Source organism: Cynocephalus volans, chromosome X, assembly GCF_027409185.1.
Source record: "Cynocephalus volans isolate mCynVol1 chromosome X, mCynVol1.pri, whole genome shotgun sequence".
Taxonomy (NCBI): domain Eukaryota; kingdom Metazoa; phylum Chordata; class Mammalia; order Dermoptera; family Cynocephalidae; genus Cynocephalus; species Cynocephalus volans.
In genome coordinates, this window is record NC_084478.1 from 122,590,775 (window position 1) to 122,608,091 (window position 17,317).

A 17,317-nucleotide genomic window follows, 5' to 3' on the forward strand; every position below is an offset into this window, starting at 1 on the left:
CATGTGATACCCTGTGTTGTTCTATAGTTACCACCAAGAAGAAGGCCCTCACTAGATGTGTTCCTTGGACTTTGGACTTCCCAGCCTTGGACACTGTAAGAAATCAATTTTATTTTTTTGTAAATTACCCAGTTTCAAGTATTTTGTTATAAGCAATATTAGTGGACTAATATAGTAATTAAGTTACAGAATATCAGGAGAAGTTGTAAACATCACTCAAGAAGTTTACCTCTTTTCTGGGCAAATTGTTAGTGTGTTTTTGGTTTTACATAGGATAGTTGTTTTATGTTGAGCAGGATTATGACTTGCTATTGTCCTTATTTGGAGATTAAGCATGGTTTAAAAAAATGTGGATGGGTGCCAAGTTGACAAGGGATATCCTTGTGATTACTAATTTTGTGTGTCAACTTGACTGGTCCATGGGATGCCCAGATAGTTTGTTGAACATTATTTTGAAGGTGTCTGTGAATGTATTACTGGATGATATTAACAATAAATTAATAAACTGAGTGAGCGGATTGCCTCACTTATGTAGGTGGGCCTCATTCAATTCGTTGAATACCCGAATTCAACAAAAAGGCTGACCCTTCCATAAGTAGGAGGAAACTCTTCCTGTCTGACTGTCATTGAACTGGAACATTGTGATGTTGTTGTTGTTTCTGCCTTTGTATTTGAACTGAAACATCAACTCTTCTTTGTTATTGAATCTGCTGGCAATCAGACTGAAACTGTTCTCTTAGTTCACAGGCTTCAAGCTCATACTGTAATTAGACCATTGGCATTCCTGGGTCTCCGGTTCACTGACTGCAGATCTTGAGATTTGTTCATCTTCATCACTATGTGAGCCTACTCCTTATGACAAATCTTCTCTCTGTTTCTCTCTCTCTCTCTACACACACACACACACACACACACAGGGTCTTCAAAATGAAAATGGAAAATGAATGTTACGAAAAAACAATGCATGGATTTCCAAAATTTTTGTACATCAAAGTAAACTCATACTAACTTGTTATAATATGTCTGAACATGATTTAGTTTGAGGCACTAAGAAGGATAAAACATCAGTTTTAAAAGAGCCTTATCAGAGCAACATGAATTCTGCTAAAATTGAAGCAAGAAAAAACATCAAATTTATGGTGAAGCTTGAGTGCAAGAGTGGTGAAATCATTGATATTTTATGAAAAGTTTATGGGGACATTGCTTTAAAAAAATTAGCAGTTTACAAACAGATAACTCATTTTAAGAAGGGAAGAGACAATGTTGAAGATGAAGCCTGCAGTGACAGACCATTTACAGTAACAAGTAAGGAAAAAAATCAATATTTTTCATGCCCTGATTGATGAAGACTGACGATGACCAGCAGAAACAATAGCCAACATCATAGGCATCTCAATTGGTTCACCTTACACAATTCTGACTGAAAAACTACAGTTGAGCAAGCTTTCTGCTCTATGAGTGCCAAAACTGTTGTGCTCAGATCAGCTGCAGACAACAGCAGAGCTTTCAGTTTTAAACAAAATCAAGATTCTGAAGCACAGGCAGGATTCATTCTTACATTTTTAAATTTAGGCTTGACTTCAAGCCTAGAATTGACTTGAGAAGGAGTTTAAATGCTTCAGAAGCTACTCCAAAGATCTTAGGGTTTTGATCTAAATACACCATTTATATCCTAGCTCCAACTGAATACTAATAGATTTAGTCAAGCACTCTTACTAAATTCTTGGATTTGCCAGATCAGTTCAATCTGATTTTTCCCCAAGACACAACCCCAACATATATTTTGGATTATTTACTGAATTTGAAACCTCTTATTTTTTATCAAGGAGTGGAGCAAGAGCAAATATATAATGGAAATAGGAAGAAAGTTAAGGGCAGTAACAATCCCAATAACAGAGGAACAAAGAGTGACAAGGTGGGTAAAGATACACACAAACACAGCCCTAGCCCATGTCATCATCGAGCCAAGGAGAGCAAGAAACCCTGGGAAGAAAGTATTTTTTTCCCTATTCAACTTAGCTGTGTGACCTTTGGTAAATCATTTAAACTCACTAATACCCAATTTCTTCATCCATAAAAATGTATGTCTGTATGGTGTGACTGTGTTTTCAGATGGGAAATGAGTCCTAGTAATATATATTTCTTAAGAACTTTGTGAGCACTGAATGAAAGCTGTGGTAGAGCACTGTATTCACTCAAGGAATAATATTGTATTGTGTGTATATTAAATGGATATTGTCAATTTACTATATTAAATAAATATTTGTAAGCACCATTTACTAAACCATGATTCTCAAAGTGCGATCCAGGGACCCCTAGATATCCCAAAAACCCTTTTAGAGTACTGACAAACTCAAACCTATTTTTATAGTAATAGTTGCTATATTTTTTTTTCACTCTCATTCTCTCATGAGTGCATATTAGTTTTCCAGAGGCTACCCAATATGTGATAGCCACCAGTTGAATGCACAAACAGACATGAAAAGAGATTTGCAAAAATGTAAAACAGTACCACTTTTCTCATTGTACTTTTTAAATTTTAAAACAAAGCAATTTTTATTAAAATATATTATTCATACTGATATGTAATGGCTTTATTGTTGTTATTTTTAAGTTATATATATATATGATCCTAAAGCATTCCTTTGAAGAATTGTAACAAGAGGTAACACATGGCTTTGTGCTTTTGAAGACAAAGCACAATCAAAGCCATGGCTACCAACAGGTCGAAGTTGTCCAGTCGAAGCAAAAATGGACCAGTCGAGAGCAAAGGTCATGGCAATAGTTTTTTGGGATGCTCAAGGCATTTTGCTTGTTGACTTCCTGGTGGGCCAAAGAATAATAACATCTGTTCATTAATAGAGAGTTGTTTCAGAAAGTTAGCCAAAGCTTTAGCAGAAAAAAATGCTTCAGATAGTCCTTCTCAACCACCACAATGTCCCTGCTCATTCCTCTCATCAAACAAGGGCAGTTTTGTGAGAGTTTCAATGGGCAATTATTAGGCATCCACCTTACAGTCCTAATTTAGCTCCTTCTGACTTCTTTTTGTTTTCTAATCTTAAAAAAAAATTTTAAAGGCACCCACTTTTCTTTAGTTAATAATGTAAAACAGACTGCATTTGCATGGTCAAATTTCTAAGACCCTCAATTTTTTAGAGATAGACTAAATGGCTGGTGTCATCACTTACCAAAGTATCTTGAACTTGATGGGGCTTATGTTGAGAAATAAAGTTTATATTATTTATTGTTATTTTTTAATTCCATTTTTTTCATGAACATATTAAAGTCCCCATGTATGTGTGTGTGCTTGTGCATAATATACACATATATACGTATACACACACATATACATACACAACACACATATGCATCTTATTGGTTCTGTTCTCTGGAGTACCCTGACTAATATTTTTCTCTACCTCTTCCCTGAAGAACAGGCAGGATTTATCCTTAAATCTTAATTCTTAATTCTTATTCTTAATTCTTGAGAGAGAGAGAGAGACAGAGAGAGAGAGGTCAGAGGGAGAGGATGTTATAAATTACAAAGTTGTCATATGATTGTGGGGGCTGGCAAGTTCTAAATCTGTAGGGCAGATCAGTAGGCTAGAAATTCATAAAAGAGCTGATACTGCAGTCTTACAGCAAGCAAAATTCATTCTTCTCTGGGAAAACTCAGTTTTTGAAGGCATTCAACTGATTGGATGAGTTTCACCCAAATTACTGAGGGTAATTTCCTTTACTTAAAGTCAATTAATTTTAGATATTAACCACCTCTACAAAATACCTTTATGGTGACACTGATATTAGTGTTTGATCAAATGACTCAGTAATATAACAAGCCATGTAGAAACAAAAAGCTAACCATTACACTTTCCAATGCATTTTTTTCCCTTTTAACTAGTTAAATTTGTAGAGAGGTAGGCATTTTACTCTTTACAAACTCAATTTATGTTCCAAGTTCTAAGAAACTAAACATAGATCATGATGGTAACTTTTATGAAAACTACACATTTCCATTCATTTTACACATGGGCATTGAGATTAATCCTCTGATTGGGGGGTGGGGAGAGAATGATGAACAATGTAAATAGTTAAAATGTAATCAAACCATAGGTGGATGTACATCCCCCTTTTGTGCCAGCTGAAATTTATTTCTAGGATTTTTGTTTTACTCTACTCTCACTCAGGGGAGAAGAAAGAAATTCATAAAAAAACAAGCAATAAGCAAACAATCAAAAAGAAACTGAGCTAAGCTGAGATATTACTGGACTTTATCCAATATGATCTAATACAAAAGAAATTAAAATATCTTAAGTTTTTCTTTACTGATTTTTAAATAAAATATTTTACATTCTGAGTGGTTCTTCATATTAAAAGATTATTCTATATTGGCCAATTCTACTCTACACACCAAGCTGCTGTAGGAAGTGGCCTAGACCCCTGCACTGGGACAGTGTGGGGCCAAGGGCCTTAGCCACACACCCTGACACCCACAATCAGCCCATTGATGACCACTGAGCTGCCACAGGAAATAACCCTGGCTCCTGAGCTGGGGCAGTGGGAGCCTGAGGACTTTGGCACCACCTCCCTAACATCTGCATTCAGACCAGCAATGACCAAGCCACCACTGGAAGCCCTGTGGTCTCCCCTGCAGGAATGAGTGGGGTGCCTCAGGCCTCAACCATACCCTTTTCCTTCCTCTTTCTCCCACTCTATTTCCTTTCCCCTTCCCATCTTCCCCTCCCACCCAACTGCTCTGCAACAACATCTTGGAATGTAAAAACAGATGGAGCTGGAGACCAACCCCTCCTCCCACAACCAGACACACTACCATTGCCACTGGGTCCACCCAAGGTCCTGCAGTATGGAGCCAGGGACCGACCCCTCCACCCACAATCATGTAAGGAGCATGCCAAAAACATCACTTTCATGTGGAGGACCACAATAACCACAGCTGCTGCAAAAGTGGCTAGATGCCACAACTACTGTGCTCAAGTGTATTGACACAAGGACAATCATCAGCAGAAACCAAACCAAAGAAGAGGGTGTCTCTCTCCACAAATCCCATTCCAGAGTGATAGAAGAAGCATCTACTCTATGATAATAGTGGGGGACCTGAACACACCTCTTTCAGCACTGGACAGACCATCTAGGCAACAAACTAACAGAGTAACTGTTACTCTTTCAGAAGGACAGAAGAATTCTAGGGTAATCAGAGGTGGGATCTGGGAGGGAGAGGGGGATGGGGAGAGATTGGATTAGGGGCATAAAGAATAAGTATGATTTGCATTAATGTATATGCTAATAATATTGTTTTGATCCACATAAAAAAATAATAAAGACACCGAGAGAGGAAAAGACACTTAGCGAGGTATTCTGCACACATATCCCTTCATTTGCTCTGTCTGCTACCATCTATTGTGTCCAGGCCTCAATGGGTAAATAATTACATGTAGGCTGCTGCAGGAGCCTCCACACCTGCTCTCCTGTCCTCCTGGGCATTCTTTAACCTGTGCACACAGCCGCATGCCTCTTACGCTGCTGCCGCTGCTGCCACTGCTGCTGCTGCTAGGTTCATCATCCTAGAGCTCTGTTCATGTCATTCTCCTGCCCCAAAGCCCTGATTACCTCCCAGAGCTTGCACATCTGTTCACCTGACATTCAAGGCCCTTCTCGGCCTGCCCTCAGCCTCCTTTCCTGGGCCAATCAGGCTGCTCAAGGTGCTGCAAATATTCTTCCTGCCTGTCTGTTTCAGGGACACCTCCTACACCCCTCTCCGCAGACTTCCCCAATGGCAGCAACCAGGCTGCTCTCCCACAGAGGCCTCCCTGATCCCCATCCAGAAAGGACTTTTCCTCCTCTCAACTAACTGCTGGAGCACACTGAGCCTTTGATATGACAAATATCACCTGTGACTTTATATTATAAACACTGTGTAAATTTCATTTTCCTCTCCCAGATAACCATTTTTTGAGTACAAACAGTATTTTATATGTCTGAAATCACCAAATCACTTTACTACAGATCTGAAAACAGCCAACCAGGCTACTGCCTGCTAAAATAAAGTAATAAAATAAATAAAATAATAAAATAAAAGTTAAAAATTCAGTAACATTTAGTACATTCATAGTGCTATGCAAACACTACTTCTATCTAGTTCCCAAAAAAGTGTCCATAATGCCAAAGTAAAGTCCCTTACCTATTAAGCATTTTCCCCCTGTTCTCATGTCCCCCAGCTCTTGAGAATCACCAATCTTCATTCTGTCTGTATGGATTTAGCTATTCTAGATATGTCATATCAATGGAATTATACAATCTGTGATCTTTTGTTTCTGGTTTCCTTCACTTAGCATGATATTTGGAGGTCACCCATGTTGTAGCATGTTTCAGTATTTCATTTCCTTTTATGGACAAATAATATTCCATTGTATGTATATACCACAATTTTTATCTGTTCTCTGTTGATAGACATTTGGGATGTTTTCACTTTTTGGCTATTGTGAATAATGCTGCTATAAATGTTTAAAAAAAAAAAAACCAAGCAGACAAAAAGAGAAAAAAAAAGAGTAAAGAATTTTTAAAAAATTAAGAAAATGTAAGAAAGCTAGCAGAACACCTTAAGCACACAAACATTCAAATCATGGTTGTTCCAGTTGGGGAGGAGAAAGGAAAAGGAATTGAAAATATATTCAATAAAATTATAGTGGAAAATTCCAAGATATTGATAGTGATGTGACTTTCAGATCTATGAGGCTCAAAGTTCCCCAAAAAGATTCAATCCAAAAAGGTCCTCTCTGAGACACACATTATAGTCAAACTGGCAAAACTCAAAGACAAAGAGAGAATCCTAAAAACAGAAAGAGAAAAGCATCAAGCCACCTATAAGGGAATCCCCATTAGACTAATAGCAGACTTCTCAACAGAAACTCTAGAGGCCAGAAAAGATTAGGACGTACAAAAAGAAAAAGATTGCCATCCATGAATACTATAACCAGCAAAGCTATCCTTCAGAAATGAAGGGGAAATAGTTTATTTCCCAGACAAAGAAAAGCTGCAGGAGTTCACCACCACACAACTAGCTCTACAAGAAATCCTTAAGGAGTCTTGCACCTGGAACCTAAAAAATGAAAATCACCACCACGAATACATAAGAAAGAACAAACCCCACCGGTAGAGCAGATATCCAAACAAAAAAGAGGAATAAACTGTATTTTATAATGTCAAAAAAACAACAAGCACTCAAGACAAAGAATAAAAGGGAAAGAACCAAAGACACTGAAATGAGATAAACACTAATACCATAATAGCAGGGGACCTGAACACCCCAGTGTCAATATTGGACAGATCATCAGCAGAGAAACACAAGATCTAAACAACACTTTAGACGAATTGGACTTGGCAGATATCTACAGAACATTCCATCCAACAACCTCAGAATATTCATTCTTCTCATCAGCACATGGATCATTCTCTACGATAGATCACATGTTAGGTCACAAATCAAGTCTCAGCAAATTCAAAAAAATTGGAATTATCCCATGTATTTTCTCAGATCACAATGGATTAAAATTAGAAATCAATAACAAACAAAATTCTGGAAACGATACAAACACATGGAAATTAAACAGCATTCTACTTAATGACATATGGGTCCAAGAAGAAGTTAAACAGGAAATCAAAAAATGTATTGAAACTAATGAAAACAATGATACATCATACCAAAACGTGTGGGATACTGCAAAAGCAGTACTAAGGGGGAAATTTATCTCAAGTGAACAACCTAACACTTCACAATAAAGAACTAGAAAAACAAGAACAATTTAGACCCAAAGTTAGCAGACAGAAAGAAATCATTAAGATCAGAGCAGAATTTAATGAAATAGAAACCCCCAAAACAATACAAAAGATCAATGAATCAAAAAGTTGGTTTTTTGAAAAGCTAAATAAAATTGACAAACCATTAGCAACACTCACTAAAAAAAGAAGAGAGAAGACTCAAAGAACAAAAATTAGAAATGAAAAAGGTGATATTACAACTGATACCTCAGAAATACAAGAAATCATTGCTGACTACTATAAACAACTATATGCCAACAAATTTGAAAATCTGGAGGAAATGGATAAATTTCTGGACATTCACAAACTACCAAAACTGAGCCAAGAATATGTAGAAAATCTGAACAGACCAATAACAATAAAAGAGATTGAAGCTGTTATCAGAAGGCTCCCAGCAAAGAAAAGCCCAGGACCATATGGATTCACTGCAGAATTCTACCAAACCTTAAAAGAGGAATTGGTACCAATTCTCTACAAACTAATCCAAAAGATTGAAACAGAGGCCATTCTCCCAAACTCATTCTATGAAGCAAACATCACCCTCATACCAAAACCAGACAAAGATACAACAAAAAAAGAAAACTACAGGCCAATATCCTTGATGAATATAAATGCAAAAATCCTCAAAAAATACTAGCTGACAGAATATACATACACATATACAACACATACACAAAATTACACACCATGATCAAGTGGGATTCATCCCAGGGATTCAAGGTTGGTTCAACATACAAAAATCAATAAATGTGATACCCCATCATAAAATCAAAGACAAAGACCATATGACCATCTCTATAGACACGAAAAAAGCATTTGACAAAATTCGACATTTGTTCATGATAAAGACTCTCTACGAGTTAGGTATAGACAGAAAGTATCTCAACATAATTAAAACCATATATGATAAGCCCACTGCCAATATCATCCTGAATGGGCTTTTCCCTTAAGAACAGGAACTAGACAAGGATGCCCACTCTCACCACTCCTATTCAACACAGTGTTGGAAGTACTAGCCAGAGCAATCAGAGAAGAGAAGGAAATAAAGGGTATCCAGATTGGAAAAGATGAAGTCAGACTTTCTGTGTTTGCAGATGACATGATCCTATATGTCGAACAACCTAAAGCCTCTACAAAATAATTCTCAGAGTTGACAAATGATTTCAGCAAAGTTGCAGGATACAAAATCAACACACACAAATCAGTAGCATTTCTATACTCCAATAGTGACCATGCAGAAAAAGAAATCAAGAAAGCTAGCCCATTTTACAATAGCCACCAAAAAAATAAAATACTTTGGAATAAAGTTAAGCAAGGATGTGAAAAATCTCTATGATGAGAACCACAAACCACTGTTGAGAGAAATTAAAGGACACAAGAAGATGGAAAGATATCCCATGCTCATGGACTGGAAGAATCAACATTGTGAAAATGTCCAAAGTGATATGCAAATTCAATGCAATCCCTATCAAAATTCCAATGACATTTTTCTCAGAAATGGAAAAAACTGTCCAGATATTTATATGGAATAACAAAAGACCACACATAGCCAAAGCAATTCTGAGCAAAAAAAGTAAAGCTGGAGGCATAACACTACCTGACTTTAAACTATACTACAAAGATATAATAACCAAAACAGCATGGTACTGGCATAAAAACAGACACATGGATCAATGGAAAAGAAAAGAGAACCCAGAAATCAACCCATACACTTACAGCCATCTGATCTTTGACAAAGGAATCAAGTGTATACACCGGGAATCAGACTGTCTCTTCAGAAAATGGTGCTAGGATAACTGCATATCTGTATGCAGGAGAATGAAACAAGACCCATACTTCTAACCATATACCAAAATCAACTCAAAATGGATTAAAGAATTAAACATACACCCTGAAACAATAAAACTTCTTAAAGAAGACAGGGGAAACACTCCAGGAAGTAGTACTAGGCACAAACTTCATGAATACAACCCCAAAAGCATGGACAACCAAAGGAAACATAAACAAATGGGATTATATCAAACACAGCAAAAGAAACAATTAACAGAGTTAAAAGACAACCAACAGAGTGGGAGAAAATATTTGCAAAATATACATCTGGCAAAGGATTAATATCCAGAATATACAAGGAACTGAAGCAACTTTACAGCAAAAAAACAGGTAACCCAATTAAAAAATGGGCAAAGGAGCTAAATAGGCATTTCTCAAAGGAAGACATACGAATGGCCAACAGACACATGAAAAAATGCTCAACATCACTCAGCATTCAGGAAATGCAAATCAAAACCACACTGAGATACCATCTCACTCCAGTTAGGATGGCTAATATCCAAAAGCCTGTGAATGATAAATACTGGCGAGATTGTGGACAAAAAGGAATTCTCATACACTGTTGGTGGGACTGCAAAATGGTGCAGCCTTTATGGAAAATGGTATGGAGTTTCCTCAAACAATTGCAGATCGATCTACCATATGATCCAGCTATTCCACTTCTGGGTATATACCCAGAGGAATGGAAATCATCAAGTCAACCTGTACTCCAATGTTCCTTGGAGCACTCTTTACAATAGCCAAGAGTTGGAACCAGCCTAAATGTCCATCATCAGATGAGTGGATACAGAAAATGTGGTATATCTACACAATGGAATACTACTCTGCTATAATAAAGAATGAAATACTGCCATTTGCAACAACACAGATGGACTTAGAGAAAATTAGATTAAGTGAGACAAATCAGGCACAGAAAGAGAAATACCACATGTTCTCAGTTATTTGTGGGAGCTAAAAATAAATAAATAAATACACAAACAAATGGGGGGGGAGAAGACACAACAATCACAATTCCTTGAAGTTATTAAGACAAGCAAAAAGATATGAGGTTGATGGTAGGAAGGGGAGAGAGAGGATTCAGTGAAGGGACACAAAAATCAACTGCCTTGTATATTGATAAAATAAAATTTAATTTAAAATAAATAAATAAACTTTTTTGGCAATAAATTTCTGCAGTGGACCTGAAAAAAAAATCACTGTGTTAGAATAAGGCGGGTAAGTTAAAAGGAATAGGGGGAGGCAGGGGGCTGGCCAGTTAAGTCAGTTGATTAGAGAGTGGTATTACAATACCAAGGTCAAGAGTTCAGATCCCAGCACCAGCCAGCTGCAAAAAAAAAAAAAAAAAGGAATGAGGCCACTGGATGATTAATGCTTTCTATAGCTGCTGGGCATTGTGGAGGCCAACAGCAGACAGGAGATGTTGTTTTATAAAGTTTAGTAAACTCAGAAAAGTTAAGTAACTTGCCCAAAGACACACAGCTAAGGAATGTATTTTAGCACAGAAGATACAAAGAGATACCTTGGAAAGAAAGTCAAAGTGGTCTAAATGAGATTCTAATAGGCCTCAGTGTCAGGAGGCACTGTTTCTCTGGAGTGATTTGAATATATTTGCCTCTTTACTTACCCTTTTTCATTCCCCTTAAACTTTCGACCAGCTTTGTTTCCTATCTGTAGTTGCCACCACCTCTTCATAAGCAGAGGCACTACATGAAAGAGAGTCAACACAGGGGTGCTGCCCCCATGCCTGCCAGCTGGCCTCGATGGCCCTCTCTCCCAAGTACATTCTCTGGGGCCTCCTTTCTGGAGGGAAGCAGCGGCAGGCTACAGTGCTGCAGTCAAAGCCAAGCACTGTGTCTCTGCCTACTTGTGCCTCCCAACATATCAGCAGCTCTGTATAATGAAAATCTAAATCATTTGTGTGCACACATAGCAACTGTTTATTTGCTTTTAGCTTCGAGGACTCAGTGGGGGTTTGATGTGTTTAGAAAAGAGACCAACTCTGGGAGAGCCTAATCTCATAAGTAGACGAAAAGAACATTGACGCTGAAAATGCATCTCTACATCTGAGGGAGAGGCCAGGAATAAATATCCTTAGACTCCAACCCCCTCTAGCTCAGAAAATGCTCTTAAACCAAGGACTCAGGGAGAAGATGACTCCTTGGAAGGGTCCTGCCTCCTGTCTACTAAGAAAGCTTTACTAAGCCTGGTTGGAGATTGATTGCAAGTTTTATAAATAGCACAACTTTCCCCTCAAGCCACCAAGTGGGATGCCTTCCATCTTTTACAAAATGCATTCACTATTAGTTTTCCTGAAACTTCCATTTTTTTTCCCATCACCAGGCTGCCTTGGGACCAAATACAATTCTGAAACTTCTCCACATTAGTATTTCTACAGAGAATAAAGCCAGACCTTGAAGAAAATGTCTCTAATCACATTCTGAAGGGGCCAGCCCTTCCTGGTGCAGCTTGTTTGAGAGTTTCTAAAGCCTCTACTTCCCAGAAGCTTCCTCATTCCCTCATACTCCCAGGGCTTCCCTTCATCCAGCCAAAACCTCATATTGCCACCTACTCTTGCAGAAGCCAGAACTCCCTTCCCCAGAGACCAGAGTGGGAACTCACTGCCTGGAAGTCACCAGCAGCTGTAAGGGAATGGAGGCAGTGACGCCCCTGGCAGCAGGGATAATGAGGAGTGACATTAGAGGGCATCACCCAAGACAGACCTGAGTGATGTAACATGTGCCACCCCAGGTACAGAAATTTCAACCTTCCAGATGATGCCAACTGGGCAGTTGCTGCCCATCTGGCGTTCTTTTCTGAAAGGAATTTTCTGCTTGATGAGCTCTTAAGAAACAGTCGAATGTGAGTTAGACCAAATGAAGAGACCCCCACCCCCACCCCTTTCACTCCTCCCCAAGATCAAAGTGGTTCCAGGGTCAGAAAGAGCCCATGGTAAGGCACTCAGCGTGCATGCACAGACAGAGAGCATGACAGCAGCCAGGCACGAGACAAATAGCAGAGTCTCTGAGGTCCTCCCTCACTCACTGAGTGCTTCACCTGACGCACGGGCTCTCCTTCTCTCTACAACAGCAGCCAGAAGAGGCAGACAGCTTCCAAGAGTCTGCTTCAGGCCACAGGAAAAAAAACCTAGGCTAGTCAGATATCCATGCAAAAACAAGACTTGGCAGGAAAAAAACCAGACACAGGCAGGGAGGAATTTAAATTTAAATTTAACATGGGCCAGGTCCTTCTTTGCATATAAGCCCCTGCAGGCCTGGTTTCTTCAAAGAAAAAAAAATCCCTTTTCAATCTAGTCCCCTTTCCCTAGAAAAGGAAACATTCTGACTAATTCCTACCTACTATTAGGTCATATGAGAACCCTTTCGGCCACGCCCCATCATGGCGCTGGCTACTCTTCTCTTCCACCTTCTCCTTCCCGCCGGTGCCACAATACCTTCCCATCGGCATGAATTGCACGCCAATCAGCACAGGCTCCCTGCTCCTGGCCCCTTAGCAACGCAGTCCATCCAATCCCCGAAAGCCCCGTGTCCTCAGCAAACCTATCAGCTCTCTTCTAACCCTATAAAAGCAGATGTGCCCACTGAATAAAAAACCTTCTCCAGCAAGCTGCCTTGCGTTTGTGTCTCATCCTTTAACTGGTGCTGAATTTTATTCCTTTCATTGGTGCCGAAACCCGGGATGGGATTGTCCACTGTGGACCCCGTCTCCATCTCAACCAAGGCGGCTTGCCCTCGTCCACCTTTTCGGGCACTGGCTCTTCGCACTCACCACAGCTTCCATCCTTAGGTAAGTCTCCCTTATAAGGCTGCCACACTCATCTGGGCTACAGCGGAGCAGTTATCAACCAACTAGACTCCAATGCCCTTAAGAGGTGTAAATTTACACCCCATTAAGACCTTTACTGTTGTGATGGACCCTCCGGCTATCCACTCCCTTCTCTCCAGGAGCCTTTGAGCATGAGGGTTCAGGGTGGAGGCTCCTTTCTGCTTCTCTCTCTCTCTCTCTCTCTCTCTCTCTCGCTCTGTCTGTCTGTCTGTCTGTCTGTCTCTCTCTCTCTCTCTCTCTCTCTCTCTCTCTCTCTCTCTCTCTCTCTCTCCCTCTCCAGACACTAAAATGGGTTCCAAAAATCCTAGTACTAGGTTCCTCGTGGCCTCCGGCACTGTGCCTCCTGGGAGCTTGAAGTGTGGGTGACGACCCTCATTCTCCTCCTAATCTGATTCCTATAGAACCTCCATGGCTCACAAATTCCTCGGGGGACGCCTCCTGGATTTTGCTGACCCACTTCTGGCCTGGGGATTCACTTCCTCGTTTTCTCTTTTTCTCTTCCTCTTGATTTCCTTATCTCTGTCCACTTCACAATGGGAGCCTCCTCATCCCTTCCAGAAACCTCGCCCCTCAAATGCTTACTCAGAAACCTTACTGCACTCTCCCTTACACCAGATATTAAGTCAAAGCTCTTGATCAGATTTTGCACTCAAGATTGGCCCCAGTACCCCCTGGACAACCAAAACCATTGGCCTTTTGAGGGATCCCTAGACCCAGACCTCCTTTGCAACCTTTTTAACTACTGCCAGCACCTCAAAAAGTGGAAGGAGATCCCCCCATCTTTGTTCTTCATGCTCTCCCTCCCAAGTCCTCCTGGCCTGTAAGTCTCCACCCCTTCTTGACCCTCCTACTTCCGATACCGCCCACCTCCCTCCGCTCTCACTTCCCCCTCCACCTCAGTTTCCTCTCTGCCATCTTCCATTTCAGCTTCCCCTTCCACTCCAATTCCACAGCTGCCCCCCGTTTCCCCTCCTCCTGCAAAACCTTTTAGTCCTCCACAGACTAGATCACAGGGGCTCCCTCCAGTCCCTCCCACTATTGCACCGCTTCGAGAGGTGGCTGGCCCAGAAGGGGTAATCAGAGTTCATGTACCTTTTTCCATCTCTGATCTCACACAATTAGAGAAGAAACTGGGCTCCTTTACCACTGACTCCACCACCTATGTTAGGGAGTTTCAGTGGATCCTGCAGGCTTGCAGTCTCACACACCATGACATATACATGTTGATAGCTAACACTCTCCTTCCTGAGGAGCAAAGGAGTGTATGAGAATTGGCCCAAGCCCATGCAGACGAAACACACAGGACTAATCCTGACCACCCTACAGGTCCCAATGCAGTTCCAGAACAGGATCCCCAATGGGATTATAACACCCCTATTGGCATAAATTCCCGTGATGTTTCTGCTTCCTGCCTTGTAGCTGGCCTCAAACGGGCTGCTCGAAAAGTTGTAAATTTCCAAAAGATGCAGGAAGTAATACAGAAAAAGGAAGAAACCCCTTCCAAATTTTTAGACAGGTTAACCAAGGCCCTTCAACAATATACCAACCTAAACCCAGAAACCCCATATGGTTGTCATGTTTTAATGACCTATTTCCTAGCCCAGAGCTACCCCGACATTAGGGCTAAATTAAAAAAGCTAGAGCAGGGGCCTGCTACTCCTCAGACTGAAATTCTTACGGTGGCTTTTAAGGTTTTTCATAATAGAGAGGAGGAAAAGGAACGCCACAAGCAGAGAGCTGATCAGGCAAATTTTCAGATGCTTGCACAAATAATCCAAGGACAGCTGCAACCCAGGCGCCCACAAACCCATAAGCCGCCCCCTGGAACCTTCTTTAAATGCAGAAAAGAGGGACATTGGGCAAAAGTCTGCCCCTCTCCTCGGCCTCCAACCACTCCCTGTCCCAAATGCCACAAAAGGGGCCACTGGGGATCTGATTGCCCTGCCACCTGAAGGGGAGAGGGGCCAATCACCCCACAATCTAAGCCCGACCTGTTGGGACTAGCAGGAGAAGATTGATGGGGCCCTGGGTCTCTGTTCCCAACCATGACCATCATGACACAGGAACCCAGGGTGCGGCTTGTGGTGGATGGGCGCCCCATTTCCTTCCTCTTAGACACTGGAGCCACTTTTTTGGTCCTGAGGGAGTTCTGGGGCCCAACTACACCTTCTACCTCTCCTATTGTCGGGGTAGGAGGTAAACAGATTTTCCCTCGTAAAACCGCCTGTTAACATGCACCATGTAAGATGTTTCCACACCCTTCTCACACTCCTTCCTTGTCATGCCCCAATGTCCCATCCCTCTACTGGGAAGAGATATTCTCTCCCTTCTCAGGGTTACGATCAGCATCATCTCCCATGCCTCACCTACCACACAGTTTTTTATAGCACTCCTGGTCAATGACTCGGACTCACGGCCTCCTTTTCCAACATTAACTGAGCCTGATCACCGCAGCCCTTCTTGGCCTTTGCCCCATCATTCAGGATTTACAAAAAAAGGGCCATCTCCGGCCCACTCACTCACCTTTCAACACCCCTATACTAGCTGTAAAAAAACCTAATGGGACCTATCGCTTGGTGCAGGATTTGCGCCTCATTAACTCCTCAGTCATCCCCATCCATTCCTTAGTGCCCAATGTCTATACCCTCCTTTCTAACATTCCAGCCACCACAACCCATTTTTCGGCTTTGGATTTAAAGGATGCTTTCTTCTCTATACCTCTAGCGCCAAGCTCTCAAGATATTTTTGCTTTCACTTGGACTGATCCTCACACCCGACACTCCCGACAGTTTACCTGGACTGTTCTCCCACAGGGATTTCGGGACAGTCCTCACATCTTTGGCCAGGTTTTAGCCCAGAATCTCACTGATTTTTATGCCAACCACCCCGATTCCATGCTTCTTCAGTATGTAGGTGACCTTCTCTTGTGCAGCCCCTCGTGGGAGCAATCTCAAACAGATACCGCTCACCTAGTAAATCACTTAGCTAATAAATGATATTGGGTCTCCCCACATAAAGCCCAAATTTCCCCATCAACGGTAACCTACCTCGGCTTTCTCCTTTCCCCAGAGAAAAAGTCAATTACGCTTAACAGAAAACAACTTCTCATGGACCTTCCCATTCCCCAAACAAAGGCTGAAAAATTGTCATTTTGGGGATTAGCTGGATACTTCAGAGCCTGGGTCCCGAATTATTCCCTCCTGGCCAGACCTCTGTATAACCTAACTAAGGGTCCCCCTGATGAACCCCTACTCTCCTCCCCCCGCCATCCCTTTTTAAAATTGCAACAGACCCTTGTACAGGTGCCAGCACTTCATCTCCCTGATCTCTCTAAACCTTTCTTCTTGTATGTCCATGAGAAGGGCGGACAGGCACTCGCGGTGTTGGGACAGAATTATGGACCCACCTTTGCTCCCGTAGCATACCTTTCTAAGCAGTTAGATCCCACTGTCTGTGGATGGGCACCCTGCACAAGGGCCCTAGCTGCCGGACAGCTCTTACAAAAGGAGGCATGCAAATTCACTTTCAGGGCACCATTAACTATCCTTTCCCCCCACCACTTAAAGGATCTCCTGACATCGAAGGGACTTCAATCCCTCCCTCCATCCAGGGTTTTGTCCCTTCTCACCTCCTTCCTCAAAAACCCTGACATCACCTTTCTTCCATGCCCCCCCTTAAATCCTGCCACTTTACTTCCCATACCTTGTCCTTCAGGTATAGGCACCCCTTCCCATGATTGCTGGGAAGCCCTAGAAAACTTCCTGCCCTGTCACTCCTCTATTTCAGAAGGACCTCTCTCTCATCCCGA